The following is a 5,752-nucleotide window of genomic DNA, read 5'->3' on the forward strand; positions in this document are numbered from 1 at the left end:
TCTTCGTGAGATCACGACTTCGGCTATGACGACATGAGGGTTATGATCTGAGCGTGCCCGACGAAGGAATTGTTTTCTGCCGGGGTGTCGGTGACAATCCTAATAATCCAGAGATGGCGTGCGTGTTGTTTGACAGTGCTGGCAACGTTCGCGATCGATATGGCTATTTGGGAAAGCTGGGTCGATGGAGTGATATCGTGCAGTAAGTGGCGAGAACAGGCAGCTAACACAAAACAACATGAATGTTTAGCCAAATGTTGCTGCTATTAACAAAGAGTAATGCTCATGAGTCTGGCGGTCTGGCGCACTTCTAGTGAAACCTTTCACTTGCGAAGAGCCGCAAAAACACCATGACAAGTAAGCGTTCCAGCGTAGCGCGATCCCAGCAGCGCTGTAACACAAGATTTGCTTTGTGAAAAATCGCCGCATAGTGGTTGATAGCGACGCTAGCAAGGAGTAAAATTGGATGGGAATGTTTTGTGCTGAATGGTGTGCATTCAGTGGCTCGTTATTGTCCCGGGAGAAACGGCTTTGCAGGGAGATCTCAATTGACAGTTTTAATTGCCTAATTCTATCCTGCACATTTACCAATCAGTCACCTCCATTGTACCGCGTGTCGAGGGAACAGGCTGGCAACAGTGTATATTGTACTGATTTTCAGGCATACGTTAATTTATACATTATCAATTCCGGAATATTCTTCGGGTTAGAGCAGTGTTGTCACATCCCGCCTTTACCGCCTTTTCAAAAGACGGCTAAACTAATTTAGGCGGCGGGTTTAGGCGATACGGCGACCGCTTCGCCTTATCGTCTCGGCGCCTTTTCACAATAACTTTGCTTTTGTATAGTATACATTGCTGCTGGCAATCTAAATTTGAGCCCCCCCCCACCTTCACAAAAAGATCGAAAAAAAGCCCCCGCTCCTATTTAGGAGTTCGAATACAAGAACGCGCTACTACCCTCGCGTGCAGCTGTCGCTTCCCCGACCATCACCACCGCTAGGCCTTCCCCGACACCCACACAGACCACGTCCGTGCTGGTGTACGTGCTCCTACCGCCCGAAGTCGCTACAGCTTCCGTATTCTCGTACGCAATCTCGGCGTCCGCTTTGAAAAATGTTGCCCCAGTCTTGCCCGATCCGCCGTAGTGTCCACATTCTCGTACGTGTTCTGGTCGGCGTCCGTGTTGGTTTTAAGTGCTCCAGTCTTGCCCGAAGCCGCCGCAGCGTCCGCATTCTCGTACGCGTTCTGTTCGTCGGCTGTGTTGACTTTGTTCGTGCTCCAGTCTTGCCCGAAGCCGCTGCAGCGTCCGTATTCTCGTACATGTACTGGTCGGCGTCTGTATTGGGTGTACGTCCTTCTGTCTGGCTCGAAGCCGCTGCATCATCCGCATTCTCGCACGCGGTCTCGACGGCGTCCGTATTGAATAACGCTGCTGCTGCCACTGTCTGAAGCCGCTCCTGCGTCTACATTCTCGTACGTGTTCTCATCGGCGTCCGTGTCGGTGTACTTGTTTGAATCAGTTGGAGTGGCCGTCAATCGGCGTTTGTGGCTAGCCAGTTATCAGGTGGTAATTAGAGCTAGCGGCCCCATTTATCACAGCGAGACCACTTTACGCTGATGAAGGACGTTCCGAAAAACAAAGCGAAGTATTCGTACTACACGTGCAAGCATTGCACGCTGGCTTACAACAAGGATCCCGACCTTGGCCCACCTGATCTACGCCTAGGACGCTCGTATAGCTACGTTGGACATTTGTGCAAATGTGAAGCATATCGGGCCGTCATGGAGAACTGTCGAGGGCAGTCAAGCGACGGTGGTAGCTCAAGCACGGGATCGTCTCGCCGGCAAAAGGATTCTGCAAACAAGCGCCTTCTTTTTTCGAAGGCATCTTCTAAGCGCAACGCCTCGAAACGAGCGTCTCCGAGGGCAAAATCCCACCGAAGATTTTAAAGCTACATAAACAAGAAACAGATAGACTAGTGGTTGAGTTCCAGGTTGGAATTATTTACCCGATTTGCTCATCGAGCGGTCATGTACGAAAGCACTGTTGGAATACTTATGCCCTGGAATAACGAACTATTGCCCTAGCTCTGTCAGGTATCTGCTGATGTACGAGGACGGATCCTCGGACGGCGTTCCAGTCGATGAGATTGAAGACCATGTGTCGCTGCTGCTCCAACTACCAAACAAGCAACGCAGATTGGTTTCCGCAGATAGACAAGCAGCAGCTCGAAGGGAAGAGTATGCCGCATTCCACGAACGTCCAAAATGACGCAAGGTGTCGTCGGTGGCAAAAAGCAAGGCCGCCACGTTTGATAAGAAGGCAGTCGTCTCTCGATTTATACGAACCACATTGTGTGAACTGACCGAGGTTCTTGACGTCAGCGACAAAAAGCGACAAACATTGATGACTGATTTGGGGAGCGGCAAGGAACAGGTAAGATTGAAGTCATGAAATACAAGTATTTTACCTGACTGTAGTATAGCCGCATGCAGCACTAACGCAGTATGATCAAGAAGGAGGGCCTACATACCAGGAGGGCGGACGCTTGGCGGACGCATTACCGGGAGTTATTCTGTGGGTATCGACAACTTCTATTTGGATTGCCGAACTGGGCTAATTCAATGTGTAGGATCACGCTGGAAACAATGTGAACGCAGCGGCCAAGCTCAACCAATTTCGAAGATCCTTTTGGGATCGGGGCGTCGACCATGCTGCTATGGCCTTGACCTTGTCTGGGTCAGCCCGAACGCCCACGTTGCTTACGAAGCCACCGAGAACTTTAATCTCTGGTGACGCGAAAACGCACTTGTCGATGTTGGCGTAGAGCTTGTTCGCTCGCATCACGTCCAACACTCGACGGAGGTGTCCTAGATGCACCTCCATGGCTGTCCTGCCTCCCTTTGCACAGTTATGGACGAATATATCGTCGAAGTACGGCTGTACGAAGGTACGCAAAGGGCGGAACAGTTGCGTCACCAGGCGATTGAACGTCGCCGGGGCGTTGGACAGGCCCTGCGGCATGACGAGCCACTCCCAAAGCATACCGCTTGGAGTGCTTACCGCGGTGAGCGGGATGTCACTCTCCCGCATTAGGATCTGATAGTATCCGTCTACTAAATCCAGCGCACTGTACAGTACGCTCCCGGTCATGTTGCTTAACAACACATCCTTTCGTGGGATTGGTGTTTGGGTCGGCACCGTTGCGTTGTTCAGCTTGTTATAAGCGTGAACAAGACGCCACTTTCCGCTCGGCTTCCGAACGCAGAAAGTCGGCGTCGAGTGCGGGGATTTCGACTCCCGCACCATGCCTGCCTTCGCTTTCGCGGCGAAGAAGGCACCAATAACCTCGCACCGTTCGCGCGGGAGAGGCCATTGCCTCGTGACACAATACTTTGTGCCGGGCACGAGATCAATCTCGTGCCGTACGCCTCGATCCGGTGGGAGTTGGGTCGGTGGGTGTTTGTTCACCACGTCCGCATACTCCGTCACCAAAGGATACACCGGATCCTTGGGGTTCTTAAGGATCTCAGAACCCAAGCGCGTCTGACGCCGCTTGTTTAGGTCTTCCAGGACGTTCTCGTCCAAGACAGAGGAGGAGTTCAGCTCCTCCCGAGTGGTCTCAGGTCTCATTAGCCCCATCTCAGCAATCTCGCCAGCCTTGAGGTTGGCCAGGAAAGACTCAACCGTCATTTCCTCGAGGTTCAGTGTCTCTGCAACCTCTGGCAACGGTTCCAAGTGGACACCAGATGCCTTGACGGGTAAACCTGTCTCGCCATCGAAGAAGTGATAACACTCTTCCACCGGCCTTGTCGGAGGAGCCCGGGCCCTGGACTCCGAGTCGCTTGAAGCGACGCTGATCTGAACGAAGTTCGGATCCGACTTGAGGGGGCGGCGGCGTCGTTGACGACGGCGACCGTGGCGTGGATCTTTGCTACCCATGTCTAGGGATGTCGGCGCTACGACATCCGAGGCACTCGTGGCCTCGTGTGGTACTGTGGTACCCGCACAGGAAGCGTGTTCGACGCCTTCCGCTTCAGTTAAGGTCTGGGCGACCGCGTGTGGCACTGTGTTACCCACACAGGAAGCGTATCCGAGTCTTCCTCTTCAGTTAAGGTCTGGGCGACCGCGTGTGGCACTGTGTTACCCACACAGGAAGCGTATTCGACGTCTTCCTCTTCGGTTAGAGTCTGGGCGACCGTGTGTGAAACTCTGTTACCCACTCTGAACACGCTGTTCTCGGTGTTCATGACAGCTGCAGCGGTCTGCGGAACTAAGTTACCCGCTTGTGGGCCTAAGTTACCCACTTGGCCAGCGCCTCTTCTGGGCGCTGCCACCATCAAAACATCCTCGGAGTCGTCATATACGTCGACGACTCCCAAGCATCTGCCGGATGCTTTGGTACCCTGGCAACCCTTGCGGGCGCCCCGGGTCCTGACAGAGGTGGGAACATGACAAACCAATGCTCTGTCGGACTGCGCAGGGCGGCTGGCACCGATTGCCTTGCCTCGCCAGTCGATCCAGGGCTCGTGCTTCTCAAGCCAGGGCATGCCCAGGATCATATCAAATGGATCCATATCGAGAACAGTGAACTGATCGAGGCTGTCAAAGTCTTCAAACATGACGGCCAGATCCACTTGGACATTGGGGACAGTGACGACCTTCCCGTCGGACCAGTCGTACTGACACCGTCCCGTTGCCCTTGCTTTCTCTCAAAGCATCGGACAACTTGTTGCTGTTGCGAGCAACCGTCTGGCGGCGTGCGAAATTCTTCGACGCCCCAGAATCGATCACGATTCTAAAAGGGTGATCGTATCCACGTACAATTCCGTGTACTACGAGCAACCCGCCGCTGCTCTTCGCCGATTCGAGAGTGAGAAGTCTCTCATGGGCTAAGTCCCCCGTGGTACGCGCCACCCGCGCATCATTACGAAGACTTAGTTCTTCCCCAGTAGGACGCCCCGCCCCTACTGGTTCCCGGCGTTCCCCTCTACCCGGGATCCTGGCTTCTGCCAGCGCCCTTGAGGACGGGCTTGGGGAAGGACCGTCTGCGGAGTCTTTTTGCGGGATAGTCGCGCTTGAAGTGGCCCATCTTCCCACAGCCGAAGCAGCGGATGTCACTCTGTTCGGCGGACCCGAGTTCCATGGGAACTGGTCCGTTGGGGCTTGTTCGACCGGGAGCCGACAAGGAACTCCCAGGCCACGCTGAGGCCGGCGTACGCGCCTGGCGATGGATGTACTCTTCTTGAAGAGCCACTTGAATCGCCTCTTCAAGGGTGCTTGACTGCACCCGGAGCAGCTGAGTGCGTGCGGGGCCCACTCGAAGGCCGTCCATGAACACATTCATCTTGATGTGTTCGTTGAGTGGGTTTCCCACTAGGGACGCCGTGAGCTCCCGTATCTCTTGCACATACTCGTGCAGTTCACGCCTTCCTTGTTTACACGCGAAGAAGCGCGAACGCTGGCGGTACTCGTAGTTCGCCGGGAGGAACGCGGCTCGGAGCTGTTTGCACAGCTGAGCCCAGGATGTGAAACGTCCAGGGGATGTTGCTTCCCGTGTGTACACTCAACTCTTAGCCCGGCCACTAAGGTTGGAGAGTGCAAAAGCAACACGCAGTTGCTCGGTCGAGATCAGAGCCGCGTCCATCGCGAGCTCTACTTCTCGGACCCAGAAGTGAAGGTTCTCGCCTTTCTTCCCTTCATACGGCTTAACCTTCAGCCGTATTGGCTTCGGGTGAGGCGGATTTAC

This window comes from Phytophthora infestans, genomic scaffold, assembly GCF_000142945.1.
Source record: "Phytophthora infestans T30-4 supercont1.134 genomic scaffold, whole genome shotgun sequence".
Classification (NCBI taxonomy): domain Eukaryota; phylum Oomycota; class Peronosporomycetes; order Peronosporales; family Peronosporaceae; genus Phytophthora; species Phytophthora infestans.